Here is a 25,874-nt window from a genome sequence, read left to right as displayed (position 1 = left end):
CAGGACACAATGATATCTCCCGCACACCTGGCTGCTTTACCATAATTCATTCTCAGCTTTTCCCTCTTCTTCCTTCCAATCACCCATGCTTCCCTTCCTTTTTACAGGACACAGGACGAGCCCTTCAGCTCCTCAACCCTTAGGGCCTGCTGCATCATACTAAATGCTCTGCAGAAAAACCCCGCGGCACCCTTGAACCGTGAGCCGCCGTCCAGAGGGGTCCCAGCAGCAAGTTCCCCCACAAAAGCAGTTCATCACCTGAGGTTGTGGAGCTAAACCACTTTCACGAAACGAAAAACTGTTGCTAAAAAATTTGGTTCCGGTTTCGTGGATTTTTTTGTGATGATGCTCTGAGACCAAACAAGCTGCAAAGGCAGAAGGACAGGAGCGAGAGTGCAGGTCGGCTCCTATGCTTATTTCACGTCACGGGTGCTCCCTGGGTCCCTGCTGCCCTGGGATCGCTTCTCGGAGTGTGAATGTGCCTCCGTGTGTGTTTTGGGGACAAGTCTCCCTGCGGAGACGGCAGGGCTGGGACGGGGATGCTCTGGGCCGAGAGACCACATCCTAGTCCGAGGATGCAGCCGAGGTGAGGGCGGCGAGGCGCCCTCCCAACCTGCGGCCGGGCTGGGCGGTGCCGGGGCTGGCTGCGGGCGGAGGAGGAGGAAAAGGCCAGGATATTCCTGAATGAGCGGCTGGCTCTTCACCCCACACCTCCGCCCGGCTCCCGCCTCCCTCCCGCCACTCGCCGGTGTCTCTTCGAGGCGCAGCCAGTTTCTATAGCGACGGCGCTGAGCCGCGGCTCTTCCGAGTAGTAACAAAGCCGGCCGCCCGCCGCCGCGCCGGGGCTGCGGGGGGAAGCGCTGCCTCTGCCGAGGACACCCCGACAGGTACGGAGCCAGGGATGCCCGCCCCCGCCCAGGGGCACGGCCGCAGGAGCGACAGGGGCTCCCCGCGGGTCGAGCGGCGGCCGCGGGGAAAGGGGGAGGCGTCCGTCTGTCCGCCCGTCCGTCCTTCCGTGCGCTCACGCCCGTGGCAGCCGATGGACAGCGGGGAGGGCTGCGGGAGGTGCGCTCCGGGTGCCCCTTCCCGACTTGTCGCCGGCGCGGCCGCGGGCACCGGGACGGGGCGGCTGCCCCCGCGAACCCCCGGTGCTGCCGGGGCGGCGGCGGGAGGCGACGGCACGGGCGGGATCCGCGCCCCGGGTGGCAACCGGTGCGCTTGGCTCGCCCCTGCCCGCCGGGCACAGCGCTGCTCCTCGTCCCTTGCCGTTACCCCTTCACAGTAATACTAATAATTCCGCTGCCGGTGGTGGTGGTGTTATAAAAAATATGACCCCCTGGAAATTTTGGGGTTACGGAGTTCGGTTTCTTCAGCTTTATAAAGTAATGATGAATGGGGTAATAGCCTTAAAATGCGCTATTTAGTTTTTTTAAAAAATTCTAAAGGATTGGTGTTGTAGAGTAAACAAGACAATTACGGCTTGTTTTTAGGAGTAAGTGTACCGAAAGGTTTTAGGTAAAATGAGTCTGTAGCTTTCCGAGTCAGAAGGCTAAGATGGTAGAGGTGATAAACGTTTGCTTATCTCGGGCAGCCAAGGTTAGGCAAGAATAAGCCGTATTCACCTCCTGAGATACTAATGTCAGAGAGTGGATGGGAAGGTCATTAGCAGGTCATTAGCCTGAGCAATGCTTGTGGTGACTGTAATCAATAACATCCGAATGGCAGTGGCTGTGTGAATAGACATGGATTTCTGCAGAAGTTTAAAATTCAAAGGAACTTCCTGATGATGAGAGAAGGCTGACCCCGCATGATGAGGTCCTAGGGAGCAGTCACAGTGGTTCATTGCTGAGTGATTTAGGAAATAAACGAGATCCCGAGTCAAAGCAAAATTGTGCTGAGACATGTATGCAGCCAGCAGCACGTTCAAGATGGGAATCTTCCTGGCTGTGAACAAGGGGGCAAAGGGAAATAGTACTTGAGATGAGGACACTGTGACTGAGGACATAGTCATTGAGTAGGTGAACAAGAACTGACATTTTTAAGTAATATGTAATCTACATACCACATTATTTGAGATTGAAAACACTATACATAATGTAATATCAGGGTATCAGAACTCAAAGCCTAAGCATTGACTGGAAGAACTTTAGGAAGTATATAAATTAAATGTTGAGTGAAAAGTGGAGCTACCAATACCATTAAGCAAATGATGTGAAAACGGTGGAAAGAGAAGATACAGCTCTTCAGCAATCATGAATACAAGTAGGAGAAAAAAATGGAGACAGGCTTCTCTTGCAAGAGATGTATAAATAAAATGAAGTTTTAAATGAGTGTTGATCAAGTTTGAACTTTCCTCAATAAAACATTTAAATCACTAATATAACAATATGTGGAATTATAGATTTTTTTAGAAACAGCAGTCACAAAAAAAAAAAAAGTGAAATTTCTTAGATATGTTGATTGCAGTGGTTTGCCCAGTGTTTATAAGTGCTTGTCCTTCTCTTTCAAAAGTGTCACAACAGTTATTTTGTTGAAAGAGTTATAACCTTCTGAATGACCTGTTTTTCATGCAACACTGGAAAGCAAAGTCAAGAGTTCGTAAAATGTGTAAAAATGTAGACCTCAGATGAGTTTAGCATGATGGAAAATAGCATTTCAAGACCACACCGTGGGCTATCTGAAATTGAGTGCACTTGCAGGAAATAAAAGGTCAGCTGTGCATAATAAGGGCCTGGACACTTCTACCCCCTTAACTGCATGGCAGAGAAAGAAGCATCAGAACTCAATATCTTGCCTTAAAAGTGAAAGGGATAAGCAAAATATTTATGGCTATGCTGCCTTGTGACATTTCAGTCTCAAAATTGTTCCTTGTGGAACAATTGTACACTCTACTAAAAGTTTATCAGTGGAAAAAATGTAGTAGTTGAGGCAGTACCAGCATAGAGTGCAGTAGTTCAGTATAGATAATACACCCCATGATATAGCCTGACATACATAAGGGCTTCTCGTGGTCCACAGTTCTCGAAATTAGATCACAGTCTCTCAGACTGTCATTTCACACCTTTCTGGTGCTCCTTAGTCCAGACTAGGTTTGTAGGAAGCCTGTTGTCAAATTTTCTTGGAAGCATCATCTAAAGCTGTGCACTCTGTATGTTGATTTAAGGCCACTACAGGAGTCTGGTTGCCACTGTTCCTCTTGCTGTGTTCAGTCTTAACATTTTTATCTATATCCTAGTTTGATGGCTTGCTGTTATTTTTTTTTTTTTTTTTTTTTGGAGATGTACATGTGCTTGCTGTAGCCAGCAATTCTCTCAAGTATACAGGGACACTTATCACCTGCTTCCTGGAGGCTTTGATTTCAGTCCTCCCAGCAAGGTTGCTAAGGAGTACTAGGGATCCTTGGAGAGCAAAGCTCAGGAAATTCTCCTGTGGCCTTTGCACACATTGTGTGCTGAAGCACTGCTTGTCCAATATAAACTACTGTTCTGACAGTAATATAGTACGGCCAGATGTGTACCTTATGTATCACGCTTAACATGAGACAATTGTGACTTTGTAGTAAAAACAATACATCTGCAAGTGTGAAAGTGCTGTGACAAGCTGCAAAGAGCTCAGGCCTCTTCAAAATGCACCTTAGGTTTAAAATTCATTTGCAAAGACAAATCAAGAAGTACAAGATTTGCAGCTTTTAACCTACTACAGCTCTACACTTTTTAAAACCAAATCCTGTGTGTTTCGTTCAGATTTTTTTCCTGCAGAGATGATGCAGCACAGCGTTTTAGGCATAATAAATGCCATAATTAAACATACCTTTCCTTTTCCCATTTTATCTTTTCCAATCAATGAGTGGATGCAAACACTCAGTAGAAACTGAAATAACTCAGCAGTACTTTAAGTTTAGTCCAGATAGCATGAAAACCTGAGATGTTCTAGCATCTCTAGAGCATTGAGCAGAGACTTCAAATCCATTTAGGTTCTGTCTGATCTCTCTTGCCATTTCCAAGAAATTTAGCCAAAGTGTTACAAAGCTGTAGTTCTCTGAAAGACTCTGGTTCACAAGTGTTATATAGATATTTATTGCATTTTGAAAGTAACATCTATAAAGATTACCTCCACCGGTGCTAGTTCAGAAATTGGAGAAAATAATAGGGACAGACTGTCTTGTCTCTCAACTTTCCTCCTTCAACTTGGAATTGCCCAAATTACTTGCAGAAAGGCGGCCCTGTAGAAAGAAAGGGGTGTGACAGTGTGGTTTTGAGGATAACTGTAAGGAAACCTGACGGTGGATGGGGCTGTAGTGAGGAAGAAGGTGGGGGCTGATGTGCAGCCCATGGTGCAGACATAGCTCTGGAGTCAGCAGGCATGGTGGGAGAGTTACCTGGGACTGGTGTGAGGAGTCAACTTGAGACAGGACTTGGACTGGGACAGGCTGGTGGAGACCCAGCCAGGAAAATCTGATATTAGACTGTGTCCATCAGTTCCTCCCAGCAGATGGCAGATGGCCTAGCTAGGGCTAGCCTAGGGCTGAAGGCTTCTTTCAGACCCCCTTTTGTAAACCTTTAAGGCTGTATTGGCAATATCCACTGCAGAAGGTGTTGGTCAGGAAACCCAAATCTTTCCATAATAGTTTCAGGGCAGGTGTTGTTCCAGGCAGGGGAACTGATCTTGGCAGGCAGTGCATGGCAAAGAAAGAAAACTCCCATTTCAGATGGATAGTCAGTCTGTACTCAGGCAGGAGATGTTCTCCTGTGAACAGAAAGAAAATATTCCCCCCTTGGTGACTCACAAGCATGACCTGATCAGAGTCTGCTTGAAGAAGCATCTGACCTTGAAGGTTCTGCTGTGGAATAGCTTTGTGTGAAAATATAGCTGACCACTGAGGAGCTACACTGCAGGTGTTTACCAAGAACCTGCAGATGCCATTTGCCTCCCAATACATGATGGGGGACCTGGAGTATTTCCACAGAAGTATTTTCTGTTTAAAACCAACATGGTCAAAACTCAAGCTGATACTGGCTTTCCACTCTTTTAACAATTCCTACAAGTAACTTTCAAAAAAAGCTCTAAAAGGCTTACCAGTGCTTCTACGAATATTGAAAATATTTAGTTTATTTAGCTAGAATTTTATAAACATCTTAAGCAGAAATTTTGAGTAGTGTTTGAATCACCAGGTGGAGTGTTGTATAACGTGTGTGTGTGTAATGAGGGCTTTTATCTTCCTGTATCTTTCAGTTCACTGAATTACATTTCTATGCTGTTAAAGTGACAGCTAAATGAAAGTTAAAAAAATAAACAGTGCTATGTTGGGTGCTAGGTTCAAATGGTACAATGAGTGAATTGCAGGGCCACAAATTACACGATGAGAATAAACAAAAAAATTCACTAAGTAACTGCTGACTATACTGCGAATTCAGTGAAGCTTCCTGTGGAAGAAAGCGATGAGTTATTGTATGACTAAAACTGTATTGTAATACATATATTCAGTGGACTGCTGATGTTTGGAATGCTTCAGTACTTGGATTTGCTTTCAGTATATTACAGACATTTTACTGTGTCCACTGAATCAAAGAGCACTTTTGTAGATGATGCTTATTCCTGTAATCAAGTTGCCTCTCATTCTCTGACAAACTAAACAGATTGAGCTCTTTTAATCTTTCTTTTGAAGGAGATTTATTTAGCTCCTGAATATTTTTTGTGACTATCTCACCATTCCTGTGAGAAACTGTCCAAACTGTTCAAAATCTTATATAGATTGTGAATATTGTGACTGTGCAAAATCTCTTAGTTTGACTCTCACCACAGCCCAAAAGGTAATGGTATCTCAGCTGTTTTTCCTCCTAACTTGTCCCAGGTTGCTAAATTCATATTGCAAAGATCTCAGACCATTTGTCTCTGTGACTTCTCTATGTCTATGCTCATTAGAGGGGGGTTGGACTAGAGGACCTTTAAATTCCAACAAAACTGTTCCAATCTATGATTCTGTATTCACAGTGTGAATTAGGTATCCATCTTACCTGAATAGTCATAGCTTTTTCTACGGTAATCTGATACACTAACAATGCAGTTAGCAAGTACTTAAATGTTAAAGAGAAGAGCTTTTTTTTTATTATTAATTCCTCATTTTATTTGTATCACTTGAGCAAAGTTGTTAGGTGGAAGTGCTCTCTGTGCTTTTCAAGATTCTGATGTCTTTCTCCTTTCTTCTCTGCCATCACCATGGCAGACTTAAAGTTGTCTTTTCCTTCTAATGGGCCTCTGAGATAAGTCACTGATGTTTGTGCTATTAAATTCAAGGTCAACACCTTGAATAACACTTGTTAAGTAAATGGAAATTAAATACTATCTTACTCGTCTGATGTATCTAAAAAGACCAAAAAGAGAGAGCATCTTCTGACAGTATTTACACTCAAGATGATAGGCATGGGTACTTACTCATTTAAAGATCAGCTAACAATGAAAAATTTAATTTCTGGCCCTCTCTGTCTACTAAAAATTAGGATCAAGTATCTATCCAGTAATATAAAAGCTGCCCTCTTTATACTGTAAGTTTTTCTTAGCCTGAAATATACCAACCTTAATCTTAAAATGCCATGTCTTCCATAGGACAAAGTGAGAACAGAAAGCATACCAGCGATGAATCATCTTTTTTGTTATCAGTCATTCAGACCCTTTGGTGATGGATGGGTGAATACATTGAGCCTAGAGCTGTAAGCCAGCTTGGCAGCTGGCAGGTAAGTCCCTGGAAGCTCACCAAAATGCTTTCTCAAGCACCACACTTCTGTTTGACTTGTTATATTTAGCCAAATCATATCCTAGAATATAAAGTATCCTCTTAAAACAATAGGATCACACTTAACCATACATCTGCTTTCAGTGGAGCTTAATCATAGAGATTGTACAGAGGTAGGGATGTGAAGAAGGATGCTTTTTTGGATGAGGAAATAGAGAAACAGCTCTTACAAGACTTGGAAAGAGCAAGTCATAACTGAAAACTAATGGTGTGCAGGTGATGTAAAGGTGAAGTAATAATACTGCATATTGAAAAATCCCACAAAAATCCCAAGTGAACATAAGTTTCCAGTGAATTTTTTGTCATTCGTTTCTTAAGGATGAATGAAACTTTCTTACATGACTGCTTTGCCCAGCTATGCCACCTGACGGGCAAGTTAAAAGCATTTTATAAGCCTGGAATTGAGAAGCAGAATGCAGTGGTATCTTTGTCCTTTCCCCTGGTATACCTCCCAAGACAGCTTGTTCCAAAGTAGTGTGCTGTGCTAATGGTAGCATTTGCTTTAAGAAGATTCTTTTTATGAATTTATTGTAACGTGGCCAAAACATCTGCTTCATGCTAAAGTGTGGTTTTTAGACTCTAAGGATAGCTCTCTGTGTGTTCATCAGTGTAAATGTAAGGCTTCAGTGATGCATATTAACACAGATTTATTAAAATATGAATTCTCATTGACTTTGGGACTGAGAGGAGGGAGGAATGGCAAAAAGCACATAGAAAGAAACTTTCTGGGGTGGCTCTTTTAAGTGCAGTTTTGATATTCAGATATGGCTATGAATAGATTGAACAGCCTTCTCTACTTTATGCCCTTTTAAAAATTAAGTGGACTGCTTATTTTCTGTTTCAGTAAAGTAAAATCATCCATGAAGAGAAATGTCAGTCATGCCAGTCTTATAATTAATTTTCAGTTTTTATGACATTAACAGGATGTTTCACTCACTGTTTGTTACTTATACAGATAGCTCATACAGTGCATGTGTGTGCATTTGAAATTCTGTAGGTATCTTGAGAGGGTAACAGCTTTTCTCTAGTTCTAGAACACACACACATGCGTGCACACACACTTATACACAGTATCTTCTCAAGGCAGCTAGAGTATTTTTAATTATGCATATATATGGACATGTATATTTATATTTGCCAGACAGATCAAGGGTATAAATTGGCATCATAGGTACAGGTGTGGAAATTTTTTGCATTCAGTGATGCAGATTATTTTACAAGCACGTTCATCCCTGTAACCTTTTGTTTGCCTTTTGCTCAAGGAAGAGAAACAATTTCACACAGTATGATCACTAAAGTGCAGCTGAAGACATAATTCTATGCAGGTGTCCAAACCAGAATTCTCTATCCACTGATTGTAAAATAGTAACTTGTAATAAACAAGCCTGCTGCATATTTGATACCTCCTCCTTTTTAATCTATCACTGTGCACTTCTTTCATTAGCAGTGTTATGCCTTTATGCTTAGCTTTTTCCCTCTTTTATTTCACTTACAGTCTTGTCTGTCTGCATGCAAGAAAGCCAACTTCATTGGAACAGAGATTGTTATCCTATATGTTTTATTTTGCTGTTCACACATTAGCAACATCAAACGAAGCACAGATAAAGAGCAAAAAGGGGCATGAAATAATGCTATGAGAAATTGTAAATACTGGGAAATAAAAAATCAATGATCAGCACATGGCTGTCTGTATTGAAAAGTAAGGTTCATATCGCTCCAGTACTGCTGGCCCAGAGTTCCTTTGATCATGTTTGAAGAGTTTGATTTGTCTGGGAATGTTTGGAGGGTTGATACAGGTCGACTTCAATCAACACTTGCTTTTATGTTTGTATATTCATAAAATTTAAAATTCAAATATGTTTGTATGTTTATTATAGCTGATGGATTAGATTCGTTATTTGCTGTTAGAACATTAGCAATAACTTTCATGGACAAGACACAGTAACACAAATTTTGCTGTGCAAAATATAGTGTCTAAACACATGGAGGTGCAACAAGTAGGGTATGTCAGGAAATTCCAAAGAAGGAGATAATAGTATTTGGCATCAGTTTTGAGCAATGGATTGGAGTGGTTTGCTGTGTATTGCAGGGTTTTTTTTTTGTGTTGGCTTGTGCTTTTTTATGGTGGGAAAGATGGACAATAAGGGTCTTTCAGGAAGAAATATTAATTATGAGTGGGATTTCTGTACTGGCATGTGGATGAGGAGAAACTTCTGCCCTGGCAGTATGTCTGTTGAAATACCTAATTTTGCACTACCAAACACACTGCAATCCTTGTATCAAATTTTCTAGAGAATACACTGAAGAAGCCAGAGCACTCAGACAATGGGCAAAGCCTGAAAGTTTGTAGAAAAAAAAATCAAACCGAACCCATATATTGTAAGATCATATTGTTCTGAGAGAAGAAACAAATCTTGGGAAAGCAATTCCATCAGCATTCATAGCACTAAGCAGTGGCCCAGTTCCTGTGCTGCCAGCTCCAGAACTGACGTCATCTGTCCACCATGACATACTGGACCACTCAGACTGGCACACAAATACTGAGCAGCTGCCTCACACAAATCCAGTTGCATATCTCTTAGAAAAGAAAGACTCTAGTCAGAGATATGAATGGTTATTCACCCATCTGCGAAAAGAAATGCAGTGTACTAGGCAGCAAACAGCGAGCATCACACATTCACTGATGAACAGAGTGATAATGGGGAAACCACAGGGAATTGTGTTGATAGGAAATGGGTAAATATTGGGGGTCTGTTCAGCTCAACCCACTGGTTCCAGGGAGGACACTTGACAAAGCTCACATCTTGCATACAGCTCCAGATGTCCATGAAACTTAGGGAGGCTTTTTTCTCTGATTTTTCTGTCTGCTGCAAGTCTGAGAGAAAGGGAACTGAAGTCCTAGATCTGTGCTCTGCCTCTCCAGAGTGCCAGCTGCCCTGCAAAGACTGAAGTTAAATTGTTGTGTTCCTGCAGCTGGTTTTTAGGCTCTGGGATATGATAGGCAAAATATGCACAGGTCACACCAATTTTTGGGTTTCTTTCAGTTACACTGGAACCAAAAAGGGCCGTTGTTAAGGAATAGACAGTATAGAAACATCTTTGATCCCCTGCCTAGACTGAGTGAATTAGCTAAATGGTGAATATCTCACATTGTGTAACCATTATTGTTCATCATTGTGACAGGCCAGAAAGAGCAAACATAATAATTAATACTCAGCATTATGATAATGCCATTGTGTCCAAGCTTTAAATTGTTTCAACGAAGCTTCTCTTTTATTTAAGTTACTCCCTGATAATTCTGTTGAATCTTTCTTTTCTTCAGTCTTGAATCAACTTTTCAATAAAGACATCTTGTATCTTCTGGTGAAGTGGGCTTAAAGGCAAGGAATATCTGTGTTTGTATGTGTGTGTCACTCCCTTTCAAGTACTCATTGTAGAGCACAGCTATGACTGAATTATTTTCTTCAAATATCAGATAAAATTATCCAGCTAAACATTATCATACACATGCATATTGTATATGTACAATGCATTGTATATTGTGTATATGTAGATTAAAGCACTAATCTATTAATGTAATGTTTAAAAAAATATATTGAGCTTCTTTTAATGGAACCATAGAATGGTTTGGATTGGAGGGGACTTCAGAGGTCATCTAGTTGCAGCCCTCCTGCCAAGGTCAGGGACATGCCCACTAGACCAAGTTGTTCAAAGCCCCATTCAACCTGGCCTTGAATTTCCACTTCTTTTTTTCTGCATTTTCAGAAATGCAGTGTTTACTCCAGTTGAACAACAATCACTGGCAACAATATTCTATCTGATGTGATTTCTTTTATGGAGAGATACTAGTGCTCATTTTCAATGTGAAAATTGCAATTTCAGCTTTTATCTATGCATTTTCCTGAATCTATAGTAATGGATTTATAAATATGGAAGCACAGTTTGTAACAACCCACTGCCTTCTTTGTAACACTTGCTGGAAAATGCATTGTGTGTTAGACCTGCTTTTGAAAATCAAAATAATCAAAGGTGTAATATATTATAAAGAAAAATACCTGGAAATGGGAATGTTCCTGTTAAGATATATACATTTTATCTTTATTTGATAGTGCAGTTCATGGGTGGTTGAAATAAAAGTACATTCCTCACTGTGAATCACTGCCCGAGGGCTTTGTGAACCCTCCAGCATCGAGGGTTCATAATGCTCAAATGGACAAGGCCCTTCAGACCTGTCTCTGCTTTTGTTGGGAATTGTAGTGGGCACCTTGGTGAGAATGGGATTGAATGTGTGTAGAAGCACCAAAGTAACAATGCGAGAAGGACCCTGAGAATGGCACTCAGATGAGGTCATGGAGATAACAGCACACATCCACTTGACCTTCCAAGGCCACCCACTTGAGGAGGCAGGTCAGTGAGTTAAGCCCGATGACTCACAGAAGTGGGTGGGAAGAATAGATTGTTTGCTCCTGCCTGAAGACAACAGAAATGCACATCCAGCAGCAGCACGAGTTTGCCAACCTAAAAAGAAATGGATGAGGCATGTCCTGTTCACCATGTCATTGCAAGGATTGTAGCTCCATTATCAATGCTGAACAGACTTTTGGTTACCTGTGTCTGGTGCTTGTGAGTGTGTGGATTGGAGTGCAACCAGCACCCTCCCATTCTGTAAGATCTCACTTCTAAGTTCTTGGTACACAGTGCTGCAATATTGTCTTCTAGACTTTTCAGGATGTGAGGTTTAAACCAGATGATTTCCAGAGGTTCCTTCCAATGTAAATTGTTCTGTAATTCTGTCACTTGAAAGCAGGAATATGTTCCATGAACTTCACTGCACAAGTGATAGGATTAGTATGGTATAGTTTTATGGTAATTTCTTAAATCATACGCTTTTATCTTCATTTGTTTTAACTACCCATGTCTTGTTTTTTAAAAATGGTTTTAAGTCACCTAGGTGCAAAAAAAAGGGCATTTCTGAGCATAAAAGTTAGTTTTAAATCAGAAGGCCATAAACCTCTGAACTTCAGGGACCTGGGACTGAAATGTCATCTCAGTTGTTGGCTGAGACAGGATCAATCACAAACAATGAGGATTATGTAGCCACTTAAAAAAATACAGTGCCCAGACTGAACTGTCCAATTTGCAGACCTCATCTTGTCGCATTCTTTATGTGCTAAGCTGATTGTATGAGGCTGGAGCCACAAGTAATCTCTCTCATTCAGCTCTGCTGCAATGTTGCTGGACATACAGAATGAAGGCAAGTTGCTCAGAATCATGCACATGTCAGCTCTAGTGCAGGCCAGGAGTTGTGCTTTTGGTTTGCTACTTGTCTGACAAAATACAGTTTCATTAAAAATACTGAAGGATCTTCTGTGAACCCCACCAGCCTTTACCCTTAGTAGATTTCTCTGTTAAATGAACGGAGCCATTTGTCATGCTAGTGGTCTGACAATTCAAGGAGTAAATGTACAACTAAATAAAACAGCTCTCTCCTGAACTTTACTATTTCACTGTAGCTATTTTACTGGTATTTTCAGTATCAGAATGAGTGCTGCATATTGATCCCAAATACTTCTGTGTTCTACAATTCTATTACTATTTATCCCATTCATTCTCATCAGTGTGGTGGGCACCAGAAGGTATATTTCATTACTCCATTTCTTTTCATATTCAGATTACTACCAAATTTTCGTATCATTTATTCTTGTATAACATATATTTTCCTCACCTCCCACCTCTGTCTGTGCCTCAATACTTTCTTAATTTGATTCCTGTCACTTGTAACATATGCCTTATAACCTACACTTTCCTAGCTGACTTGACACTTCCACCGCTTCCCTTCCTCTTACCTAACCCCCTTGTGACCTTTTTTCTGGCCATCTTCCTACAGTGTAGAATTCTGCTTCTTTGAAATCCCCCACAAATTCCCCTCGTATATCGAACTTTGTTTTCTTCCACAGTGCTTCTCCCCTTCTGTACATTCTTCCTGCGGTGTTTCCTTAGCATGCTAATTTAGGAAGCTTTTTCCTAAATTTTCTTTGCTTGCACTCTAGCCCTCCTGTCCCCTCCCTACAGCAAAGTCTTTCCAATTCATCATATTGCTACTTTCTTTTCTCTGATTCACAACTCTCCTCTGTAAGGATCCCAAGATTCTCAGGTAACAATCTTATAAACTGTGTTCTGTGATCATTTGCACTCACTCATCAGTAACACGATGGAATTGAGCCCAGTGGCTTTGCACAAGTATAAGCAAGAGAGAAAAGATAGTGAGCATTTACTTTGAAGGTCCTTTTTTGCTCCATTTAGATCTTGTGCTTAATGATGTGGTTATTAAGGTGTTGCTGGAAGATGCCTTATAGGCTTTAAAGACAATTATAATGTGTAGTGCTTTAGTTTGTTTCTCTTGAGTAGCTGAGTTAAAATCTTCCCATGTGATATGGTTAAGGATTGTTATGGATGGTGCAGTGGGATCTCAAGGTCTTTCATAACCACTGGTGTAATAAGCCAGTGGTTCCACCTGGTGTGTTCACAGAATATGAGACACATCTGAGGCTGCACTGTCTCATTTGGACGTGACACTGAGTCTGTGTGAGTGTATCAAATACTTCATTCACATAATGTTCGATCAGTGAGTCCTTCAGACTTGATATCCTGCCAATGGGGCTGCCACAATTCGTGTATTCATAAACAGTGTCCTTGAGATCTTGTCTGCTCCTTTCTGCACAACCCAGAGTATTAAAAGAACTTTATCTTTTGGGGAAGGGAACAGTATCCTGTGGTTTTTATGAATGACTAGATGCCATCATAGTTGTTTACGGATGATGTTCCCTGGTTGGAGTTATATATTATGAAGCACAGTTGTTTCCAAGATTTAATAATGTGACAATTAAATTTATTTTCTTTTTCAGTAGCAGAGCCAAGGAGAAATTAATGGTTGTTTGTGTCAGTTTTCTAGTCAATTCAGTATGACTTCTGCCTTAGTAGGGATTACAGATTTAGGAACTGAATAAATGAGGCAGTAACAAATGTTAGAAATGTCAAAAAGGTATCCTATGAAATAGCAATCAAGAAAAGCATACAGGAGTAGTTTAATTCTGCCAACTTTCTCCCTGTTACCCAAATAAATAAGCATTTTGCCTGAGAAAGGCCTGCATGTGCATCCTAAGAAAGTGTTTGTATCCAAGATTTAATGCCTGCTGTCATTTTATAAGCTAAACTCAGTGACAAGTTTTGACAAACAAATCCCTCAAGTAAAGTTTTTCTTAACACATCTTTAGAGCTACAGGCTACCATAAGGAAAGCAAGAGGAAAACTACTTTTTTCCTCAAACAAAGGGATTTTTAAGACAAGACAATGTGATTTGTTGACATACTTGTAAGTGTTGCATCTTGTTTGGTTGACTCACTCTTGATTTACACAACAGGATCTTTGTCTAATGAATTATCCATATGCCGTGTTGCCATTTTTCTTATCAAAAGACTTGTGACCACTCTGACCAAAAAGGAGAGAATGCTTTTATTGCTGCACGATGCCATAAATGCATCTCTGAAAATGCTGCACAGAGCTTTTGATTTTGTGCAATTCAGTGGGATCATTGAAAGCTAGAGATTTGGGCATAGACAGTGTGATATACTATCACCTTTTGCTGTGGACAAGGAATGCTTCCTTAATAAGACAAAATGGGTACTAGGGCTGTCTAGTGGGTCAGCTTAATGTAAAATTCACTATTGAAGCAGCTGCTTCTCCCTCAATCCACCTCTGTCTTGTTATCTGTCCATATAGCAGTATTCTGTGAAGTCCACTCAGAAACAGGAGTGTCTCGGGAGAAAAATAATGAAAATTCAAGTTTCTCAAGCCTTCCACTTCAAGTCTTGTCACTTCAAACATGCAAGGTGTTTATGGTCAGGAAAAACTTTGGAAGGCATCTGTATGGAGGAGCACTGACAGACACTGTGTGAGTAGCAACATTTGCATAAACTTTTTAGTATGTTTATTTAGATGAAAGTCTCCATTTTCCATGGTTACTAATCCTCAGAAGTCCAGTTCAAACAGACATATCTGAGAATGAAAGGTACAACTTTTGCTGTCTTTTAGGGTGTCTCCTATCACATTTCAAAGTGCAGTCTTCTGTAGCTTAACACTCTACGGTGATGGCTTACAGATAGGCAAGATATATTGGCACAGGTTGTAGACAAAGCTCAGCACATTAGGATGATGGAGTGGGAAATGGTACATAAGGTTGGCTGATTCTCCTACAAGCCAGATTAGCTTAACACATCCAGAGCTACCTGTTATTATAGCTAGGTTGGTTCCAGTACAAATCTGGCTCAGTTATATCAACACAGCACTGCAGTTTAAAGTGTAGATGTACTCACTGTTGCAAAATATATCCACCACAATTACTGAGAAATGCCCCTCAGGATGCACTTTCTTTGTGTGCACTTTCTGAAAGAGTCCTCCAGAAGCAGAGAAGGACAAATATGAGCTCAGAAGCTCTCAAGTAATATTGCAATGATTTGACTCTGGAGCAGAATTGGATTTTAATCAATTTCACGGAGAGTTCTTTCTGTCAAGAAACCAAGCCGAAGGGAAAAGGTACATTTTAACTTGCTAGAAATTACGTGGCTGGTGTTTGCAGAGATGTGAAAAAGTCATATTCATAGTGGATGCTGCCTTTTGCACTGATTATTAGTGCAATAATTGTTAACTTTCATAAACTTTGGTTTAGTAGGCTAACAAACAGCAGTGTGCTATCCTGGTGCTTCAAACATGGAGCTTTCCATGACAAGGTAATAGCATAAATAAAGGCTAATGCTTCTTAGCTTTTGAATAGAGAATACATCTATATAGGATTTTTTTTCCTAGATCTCCAGTCTTTGCAGATTATACGCATTCTGCACACCGGAAATGAAAAGCAGTGAAATATGTTTTATCCCCTAATGTCTAGTTAATTCATTCACTTCCTAACACGTCTTTCTAGTATCACTTTTTGGAAAAGAGACTTACAGAGTGGAACATTCAGTAGCCTTGTATTCACTTGCTTAAGTGAAAGCAGAGCAGAAGAGATTCATTATTTAAAATAGTTTAAAGAAAGCTGTCATTTAAAACATCTGGTATTTTAAAATGTTCCTGGTTATGTTTCTGTTCTATCAAAAAAATCTTTCCTTACTTAGTGGATAGGCAAGAAATGTTTTTAATTTCCTACTTTAGTCCATAAGCCTTAGCCAAACTGCTAATTTGTGATACTGTATAGAAAACCTGATATCCTTGGGAATACTTGCTGAAGAGCTGCTGTGCTGATGTTGGGATTTTTATTACAAGTGACACAACCTGTTAGTGTTCTTTTTTCTAGTCTTGTAGTACATGTTGCAAAACACTTAAAACTAAAATCTCCATTGATTATTACTGGTTAAGAAAAATACCAATACCTGGTCTCAGTTATTAATTTACACTAAACTAGATTTATAGGCTACTAGGGAAGTGTAATGGCTCTCTGTGGACTGTATTGCATTTTAAACCTTTAGAATTCCATTTAATGCACTTTCTCTCTGTTTTGTGTGTTGGTTGGGGGTTTCTTTTCTAATTAGTTTAATATACTGTGTTTCTGAATATGCCTTGATTACTTCCAAAATGTCTGACACAATGCTTTCCTCTCATGCATTTTGTATTTTGAATATGCTTGGCTGGCAGACTTCAAACATGCTCATTTCGTTTAACCTTTCAACCATTGTGATTTCAAATGGCATCAAATGGCATGCTGTAGGTCTGCTCAAAGAAAAGACAGTTTCATACCTTTCATTGAGTGAGACTTAACTAATGTAACTCTTTTGAATGATGGAAAATTTGTAAAGTCCAGGCTGCCCTTGTCCCAGAATAGAATTATGTGGCTCTTGCTGAAACACATTTCCTAAGTGCAGATTTTCCGATTTTTTGCAGGTTCATATTGATCCGATTTAGACCTGATTGGATTATCTGCTGCTGTGGCAGTATATTTCTATCAGAAACACATGGGAGGGAGATACACTGCATTCTTAACTGGATTCTAATATATCCTATGAATAAATTGCAGCTTCTTTCTGCTCCTCTTATTCATTCCAAAGGGCACTGTATATAGACTCTCAGCCCACAAGGATTCTGCCCTTTGCTTGAAATATTCCATCTAGTAACACTTCAACTCTTTCACTGACAGTTCAGAATGGGTAAAAAAAATACCACATTTCACTGCTAAATAATATTTTAAAGCTGAGCAATTCGTATCAGTCCCCCTGAAGTTTAATTTCTTTATAAGCATTAATCTGAGTTAATCAAGTCTCATCAGCAGAACACTCCAGTGATTCTAACATTGGTGGTGTAGTAATTTATGGAGCCCTGGCAGTCCCAGATCATCCCCAGTAGCTACAAAGATACTTCCAGACTAATACTTAAAGCTGCTCTTGTTTCACATGATTCTTGTGTTCCTTAAAGGAATAGGAATGAATTTCACTCCTTCCATCTGCTTTTTCAATGCCTGCAATTTTATTTCACGTACCTGCATCGAGAATGGTGGGGATGTGCACAGTAACTGTTCTTTGTATATTGTGTATAAATCAGGCCAAATGGAATTTTTCTACAAACCTTTGGTAAGAGGGCAGTACATATTGCTGTCAAAGTTAACATCCCCTCGCTGACACTTGTCTGTTAGGATTGTTCATTTCCCATGAATGCAGTTGAAGACATACAACGTTACTGTATGTCAACCATATCTACTAATACTGTATTTTTATAGCATTCTTAGTTACATTGAAATTCTAGTGATGATAATGATGTTATTATAATAATAATAGATATAATAATGTCAGTTGAGGAGGGGTTATATGCCAACTTTGCTGTATTGCTAAAATAAGAATTATCTTTATCCCAGAAATAACTATTTTAGGTGCATGCTTTAGGGGAACTAAATGAAACACTAAAATTACACTTTACTGAATCTGGGTTAGAGTGTTGTTTCCTCAGACCCCTCCCTTTTCAAGCTATTGGGACTATTTGCAGCATCAGTGGGATCAGATTTTAGTTGCCACTGTTTCAAAAAGGACATGATGGTAGAAGACCAGGTCTGAAAATATTCATAAGTGGAAATCTGTATTGGATTTGGATTATGTTGATGTGGAATTTTCAAATATTCTTGTGGCTGAAGTAACTGCAGTTGTTTTTTTACCATTTCCTTTCTGTGCAGGATAAGATGCAAATTCCGAGCAGTACTTAAAGCAGAAAACCTTGTTGGCAAATTTATGTAAAGAATACATAAAATCCAGTATCAGTACTGCCTGTATAATGTCGACCATTTTATTTCCCGTTTGCACTATCGACATAAAATAGGCAATATAGTAAAATCTTTGTATATAGCCATATCCTCAAAAATGTCTGAAACAGAATATACTAAATTAAACATACTTGCATTAGGTGGATTTTTCTTAATGACAATAGAAAAAGCAAGAAGTACAGCTTCTTTTCTAGCCTATTCTGGGATTGTTTTCAGTTCCATTAGGACAAAGCTAATGCCACACTTATTTTCTGTAAAATCTTATTTTGAAGGTTAATTGGAACTTATTGTAATGCATTAAAACGATTCCCCTGTGAGGAGAGGAATTTCTCACTCAATGATGTAATCAAGATAAATTTTCTGTCATTTTTTCTCACCTGGTCTCTCCCAAATTATATTACATAGAAAATATGTCCAAAGAGAGAAAATTCTGCTATTATTTCGGGGATGTTACATTTAGAGTATGTCACTTAGTATCTTCTATTAGAGGTAATTTTTATTTTAAAAGCAGAACTTATTTTATTTCTGGACTTATTTTAGTTACTTATATTCAAGCATACAGTAGCAAACAGGGCAAGGATGTAAAATTCTATGGTGCTCTCAGCATGTGTTCTGAAATCTAATACAAAATCGTATTGGCTTTTAATAGTGTCTAATATAAAGATAAATGCTAGACATATCTGTAGACCATATGATTAAATATTTATGCCTATATTAAGAAATACTGGGAAGCTTTTTATTTATTTATAATTTTGTATCTTTTCAAGTCATATTCCAGAACCTATGTCCTACAGTCTATTCAACTCTCAGAAGAGCTCCTAAAGGGCACAAGCACTAAAGCAGAGAAGCAGAACTCTATCTTATTTGATAAAGCTACCAAAAACCACCCTCACTACCAAAGAGGAGAATGTCTAACCTTTCCCTGAAATAGTAGTAAGGTCATGAGCTCTATTGTTAAATATATATCAGCTGGAGTAGATCGCTTACTGGTTTCAGAGTCATAAAGAAAAAGCCGTTGACAGTGAGAAAACTGCAAGAGAAAATGCCTAAACAGCCCAAGCAAACAGGTTGTGAAAGAATTAAAAATAATTTTAAAGGAATTAATTCTGTGTAACTAGCATATTTCCAAAACTAAATGTTACCATTTTAGATACAAATTTCAAGCTATCTCTTTTTACTTATCAATTTAATCTAATTAAGCCAGTTTAAATCAAGACTGCTAATAAAAGCTCCAATCCTTTATCCTTTATTAGTTTTATTCTTAAACAGCTACAAAGCAACCCACAACCGTATGTCACATTGAGTAGTCACTTAGCATCTTACTATATAAATAGCTCATGAATTCTATATGAAGGAAAATTTCTTCTTAAGAAATATTGGAAGAGGTTTTGTTTTTGCCTACAAGACTAAATAATAAACCATTTTTTTCTATTCCACTGTTGTTGGATTCATATCAACACTTCAGTAGCCTGTAGCTAGAAAGTAAGTAATTGAGAATAGTAGGGTTTCAATAAGGGTTTTACTCTGAATTCATACCATTTTCCACTACTACCTGACACGTAATGTGAGTTATTGAAATACAAAAAAGTATTGGAAGTTATATTGTTAATAGGAAATGGAGTCTGATGATATTCAATATGTACAGGCAAAGGATGTAAAAAGTACCCCTAAGAGCCTGTGTCGAGCACTGAATTAAGTGAACCCTGTTACATCAAAATCTCCCTGCTTACTTAACATGATGGGAGGAGGAATAATAATAATAATAATAATAAAGACTGTTTGGGGATTTTTTTAGTATGAGATGGCACATTAACATTACATGATGTCTCATACTAAATAATTAGAGACCCATGAATTCCACTTCAAATATGAAAAACAATAATTTTCTGTGTTTTGTATTTTTGTGACATTATTGTAGAGGATTGAGAGAGATCAAGCAAAGACTCTAAATATTGTAACAATAACTTCTGATAGGAATGCTTCTCTTTTATATTAGTCTCAGCACTCAATAATACACAACTTTTTGCTGTATATGTTGTGGAGTTTCTCTTTCATGCATAGGTATTGGAGGAACAACCTCATTACCGATGCCATTGAAAACTAAGATTTTGTGAAAAGAATGGAGGCATTTTTCATAGCAGTTTACACAGCTGACCATAAGCCAAGCATGGATCAGTACATCACATTCTGTAACTCCAGTGCAAAGTCTGGCATTGATTGGAGTTGACAGGGAAATGCCCATTGTTAAAACCATCCACTGTTAGCAGAAATGTGGCATGAAACACGTTGAACATGTGATAGCTGCTGGCACTTTGAACGTTTTCTATTCAAATGTCAGATTAGTAAAGCAGTTTGGGGTGGGTTTTTTTGCATTGTGCTTAGGAGGAGCTGGAAAAATCTAGTGTGATGGTCATTTCCTGCTGAGTCAGAATGCAGCAAAGCTCCTCCAACATGAATGCAGTGGCCCACAGGAGATGGTTGCTTTCTGCTCTGTGCTGGGAAAGAGACTGCGCTTTATTTGGAAAAGTAGAAATGATCAAAGAGCTTCTGTGACATTTGTGAAGGGAAGTATTTCAATATGTTTTTACAACTCTTCTTTCAGAGCACAGTTTATCTCTTCCGATGCTCTGTTTAGGTTGGGTTTTTTTAGTGAATTGCTAACATTTGTGAATATGTGGTTGCTAGAAGAGATAGCACTTCAGAATGTTTAGCACATAATATTGAAAGAGGATTAAAATCAACAACAGATCTGTAAAGATAACTGAATTATGTTACAGAAATAATTTTAGTAAATGAGATTTACCCAATATATTTCTCTAAACAGAAATCTCAACATATGGCTATTTCTATCCGAACTAGAGAAGTTGGACTCCTTCCTCTCCTTCAGAGAAAATAGACTGAAAAGTCTCCCAGCTCTATTCCTGCTCCACTAATTTTGTTTCCCTCCTTTCTACCAGTTTTTGCCCATGTGGAGAAGAAAAGGCAATTCTTGTGTTCTCTGCAAGTGAACCTTCGCAAGAAGTCATTTTTCGTGGAGAGTAAGTTCCTCTGTGTTTGTTTATTTATTTATCTATATTTTTCCCTTCTCTTCTTTCCTAAATAGACTCAGCTTGTATTTAAAGGAAACTTTTAAAACCTTTGGAAATATCACATGTTGAGTAGGTCCATGGATGATATCTTAGGGAAGTTGATGAGCTCATATATTCATTTTAGGTTATATATGAAATATTGGCAAACTCCCTTCACAGAAAAAAAAAACAGAAAGTGTGAGAGATGAATGATAAAAGGTTGATTTGATGAACTGGGCGAAGATGATCTTCCATTAGGGAAGAAAGGCACAAGTTTCCCATCTACTTTGCCCTGTCAGCATGACTGAGCTCCAATACTGAGTTTCATTTACAAGTAATTGCTTCAGGCCTCTCATAAGAACACTTTATCTACACAGTGTTTGATAGATGAGTGCAAAGAAGGGCCATAACATGTTGCACAGCCCATTCACCTTTCTTTCCATCCCTGGGAAGAAAGTCTGCAGCTCCAGAGCAGTGATTAGTACAAAACCAGTCACTGGCCAGTGGCCTGTTTGGGCTGATCATCCACTGCACTCTGTCTGGCCATGGTGGGGTCATACATAAAAACTTGCTTTTATTGATTCAGTCTGGACCTGTGGGTCACCTCCTCTAGCCCTCAAGAGAGGTTATTCCCCCTGGTTCTGGTCTGCCCTCCAGCAGTCACATGCAGACTGTAGGGACTGCTTGTGTCCTCTACCATCCAGAAGATGCCTCTCTGTCTTCAGCTTTTCTCCCTTTTTAATAAAAGTTTCAAGTAGAGAAGTTCATAAGGTACAGGACGAGTGGCAGTGGGATGGAAAGAGAGGGAGTCAGAGCTCGAGCAGCAACTGGAATGATGGATTCACTCCTACAGTGCTTTGCCTCTTACGAAAGGCAAGTGCTTGTCATAGAATAACAGATGTGCTTGTTCCTGAATAAATTGCAGTGGATACTGTCATCATTGGATGTGTCTAGTAGTTTATATTTTGTTCAGAAAGCTTCAGTGTGCTACATAACACGGGAATGAAATGTTCTGCAATTGCATTGTGTTGATCCCATCAGATAGATTCTGTGGAAGGCAGGAGAGCAGAAGGACTCTAGGTTTTTTAAAAATTAATTCATATGTTAAATGAAATAATTGTTATCTAGAAGAGCTGTTTATCTACATAAAAAATTGTCAGCCTGATTCTTTATTCAGTAAGAGATAAAGCTTTTCAAACAGATCACATAGAATGAGATCAAGATAGCAAAACATTGAATCACAGAATAATTTGTTTTAGAAAGAATCTCCAGGAAAATCCAGTTCTCTTTGCTCAAAGCAGGGCTCAGTTCCAAGGCAGAGTGGCCTGACCAGAGTTGGATCCAGTCAAGTATATCTGTAAGGTTGCAGATTTCATTTACATTTTTCTTGATGAGTGTTCAGTGTTTAAATACCTTGTGTACTTTTTTTTTCCTAATCTAATTGAAATTTCCATAGTTATAACTTGTGTCTCTTGGTATCAAACAAGCAGGTGAGACAAGTCTAGGTTCAGGTGAAAATCTGTAAGTAAGTAGCAGTTTAAAATCATGACAAATACCAGAATTAATAAAAATACAGTGCTTTAAAATTAGACATGGGACTTCACTTTGATCTTCCAGTCAGTGCAAGTTTCATACTTGTGAAAGAGGTTGGATTCATCGTGATTGCCCCTGGATTTCAAGGTCAGAAAGAACATTCAGTTTGCAGCTCAATATTTAAAATAGCCCAAATATTAATAGAGCACATAATAGAGACATACCTTCTTATGGCATCATTTTTAAAAGTACCTCAAAGAGGAGGATAAAACATGAACATATAGACAAGATCTCTTTTTTTCTCCTGCATAATATTGCTTTTAAGACTCAACAAGTAGAAGTATGTGAATTGTGACATTTTTGCTGAGGGAGCAGAATTCAGAGGGGCAGTAGTTAACCTCTTCCTTTCTCTAATTCTTTATCCTACCTGCTTCCAGTAAATACTCATCTGGGAAGCATGCAAAAGACCAGCTAGAAAATCTTTGATATAGATCAGAATTTGCTTAAAGGAGTAGCTGGCCATATTTCTCAAGAAACGCTTCATTTTCTCAAGAAAGAGGGAAAATTTGAAGCCAAATTTCTTTAAAAGCCTCAATTTCCATATATTTTTAATAAGACCCCTGATCAGAGAACTTTTTAGTGTATGTGATGTATATAATAGCAGGGCAGCATTAATTAAACCCAAAAAGGTGGCAGTTCCAAGGAGAGAGAAAAAAAGAGCAGGAAAGTGGATATTGAGAAGGAAAAATTTCCATAACAAATCAGGAAAGCAAAAAAGAGAGAGGAAACATCTAAAACCACCACAGAGCTGAGAGGGTAAATAATGCATGAAAGGCATTAATAGGAACTAGTGATTAAATTTTAATTTTCCAAGGAAAAGATATATAAATAACGAATAGTAATAAGCACTATTCACACTAAAACACGTAAGGAGAAATCCAACATCTAAAGTTAGCTGAAGAAAAAACAATAATGTTTTATTGCAGATGGACATTTGTTTTTAGAGACTGTGAAGTGAGAAAGATGATGAAAGTCGCTCTTTCTTGTACAGTACATTATATTTTAAAAAGAGTTTGAAAAAAGAATTGTAGAATAGCTCATGACACAAACTACAATAGGAGGATCACTGTACTCTGGAAATTGAGCTAATAATCCCAGTTTATCAATTGGGACATTGCTAGTCCGAGAGACTTGTTATTCCTTGTATTAATGTCAAATTTTGGCACTCAAAGGTGGTAAAATTAGGAGAACACATTCAGTTTGAAAACTGGTTCAGGGAGAGGTGATCCATGTCTGAATAGAATTGGTTGGAAAATGGGTTGGATTTTTTAAAAAGCCTGAAAATATTAATTAGAAGATAAATACTAAAATATCAAGGTTTTTCAAGTTGGAAGTTTTCTGAGATAGGTCATAATTTTCCATGAGAAGAAGATACATATTTTAGAAGATTTTTGGTTAATCAGGAATCTGGTTTTATGTTGTAGGACAACATTTGCCAGCAGATTACTAACAGTATCTTGTTAATAATCCTTATTCAACTCAGGTACAGAAGGTAAATTATCCCCAAGATGTGAAAGTCCAAAACCATCACTTTTTTGTTTGGCTTCTTAATTTTACAGCAGTTCCTTGCCTTCCTGTAGGCTGGCATTTCACTTTTTTTGGTCCATTTTGTAGTTTGTTCATCCTTTGGAAAGTTAGCATCTCATGACATTTATATCAACCTAAAAGGCATCTAGGAGATGGTATTTGGAATGAAATAAAAAGAGTAGTAGAAATTAATAAGGAAGCACAAAGTGTAACGAAGGATAAAGGATAATTTTTAAGTTCTGTAAAAGATGTCTTTTTTGTGTCTTAGAAGATGTCTAGCTTGTACACTTCGAAAATTGTGGATGGTCTTATGTTTGCTTTGCCTGATGCAACATGCCACAAATATATCCACAGTACAAATAACAAAAACAACAGTAAAGCAGAGATGAAAACCTTTAGAGCACTAAAGACATAAATTGGAAGAGGCAGGAAAGGAGTTATTGAAGCAATTGAATGGGAAGGGAGCCATGTCTGTAACAATTCTTAGAGAAATATATGTGGTTTTTTCACCATATTGTCAAGGTTTTTTTCGCTACTGCATTGTCTGATGTTTGCATCTTTGGTTTAAAATCCTGGAAGGGACTTTTGCAAACTATGTTGCTTGTAGAAGTTATATATCCACCTCTCTCATATTTCTCTATCTTCTGCTGGATATTCAGAAATGAAAAATACTTAAAGCACAGTAATAACAAGAAGCCCATGAAAGAGACTTCACTGATGGTTGGCAGGTAAAATGTATTGACAGAAGGAGCACATTGCTTAAAAGAGTTGCTTCCTGCCTTGTCCTCAAAAAAAAGAAGAAAAATCTGAATGCTAGGAGTGAGTAATAACTTCCCAATTGAAAGGGAAAAAAATCACATATTTACTAAAACAAATAGTCAAGAAATAAGTTTCTTGAAATAGGCCACTTTTTCATAATCAGTGTGCCTGATACTTATTGATAATGCAAGAGGCAGCTGGACAGAAGTGCTGACTTTGCCCATCATTTGACTGTGGCCAATTCCTTGCTACTCTAGCAATGAAGGGACTAGTTTGAAAACCTGCAAATTGCAGTTCTGCCCTCATTTCTGTGAGCAAGCCTGAATCTGGAAGAAGTTTTTTATCCTCTATCAGATAAGAGCTGGTTTTGTAAATGCTGGTGATTATTGATCCCCAGAGCACATACTCCTGGTTGATGCTTTGTTTATAGTACATGCACAGTTTCCCAAAGTCATGTTACAAAATATGACAAGACATTTGTTTAAGTGAGGCAGATGTGTCTGGTGGCAAAACCACTGCACAGAGTGACATACAACAGGGCAGACGTGCCACAGACCTCTCCTTAGCTGAGGTGTGAAACAGCTGCCACAGCTGTGACACCCTTGAAAACCAGAGCATCTGGTGAATGCCCTTGGAAGACACATTAGCCTTCACCCCAGCAGCAACATATTTAAGGAGACATTTGTTGCAAGCTAAAGAGCACTGATTTTTATAATCATATGTCCAGCAGCTGGGCGGAGAAAAGGAAATGTGCTGCTCCACAAGCAGAAAAATTGACAAAGTCTAATCCAGATTTTACTTCGGTCCCCACATAACTCTTTGCAATAACCTTGGACCTCTT

The 25,874-nt window shown here is 38.9% G+C and overlaps 1 protein-coding gene across 5 annotated transcripts in view; it reads left to right on the top strand.

The window, feature by feature from the left end:
- The first annotated feature begins 380 nt into the window (after positions 1-380).
- Positions 381-25,874, top strand: part of RNF182 (ring finger protein 182) — a 29,324-nt gene continuing 3,830 nt past the window's right edge. Inside the window, exons 1-4 of one of the 5 annotated variants that reach the window (XM_088169030.1) lie at positions 783-887; positions 6,604-6,731; positions 14,570-14,741; positions 21,044-21,124. The gene's annotated coding sequence lies outside the window, so the exon portion shown is untranslated. Of the gene's footprint in view, positions 400-708; positions 888-6,603; positions 6,732-14,569; positions 14,742-21,043; positions 21,125-25,874 lie in introns of those variants that run through there. The other 4 variants (XM_088169044.1, XM_088169032.1, XM_088169049.1 and 1 more) reach the window with 4 other exon arrangements.

This window comes from Sturnus vulgaris, chromosome 1, assembly GCF_052056855.1.
Source record: "Sturnus vulgaris isolate bStuVul1 chromosome 1, bStuVul1.hap1, whole genome shotgun sequence".
Classification (NCBI taxonomy): domain Eukaryota; kingdom Metazoa; phylum Chordata; class Aves; order Passeriformes; family Sturnidae; genus Sturnus; species Sturnus vulgaris.
The sequence above is the reverse complement of the archived record's forward strand: the minus strand, read 5'-3'. Positions and strand labels throughout refer to the sequence as shown.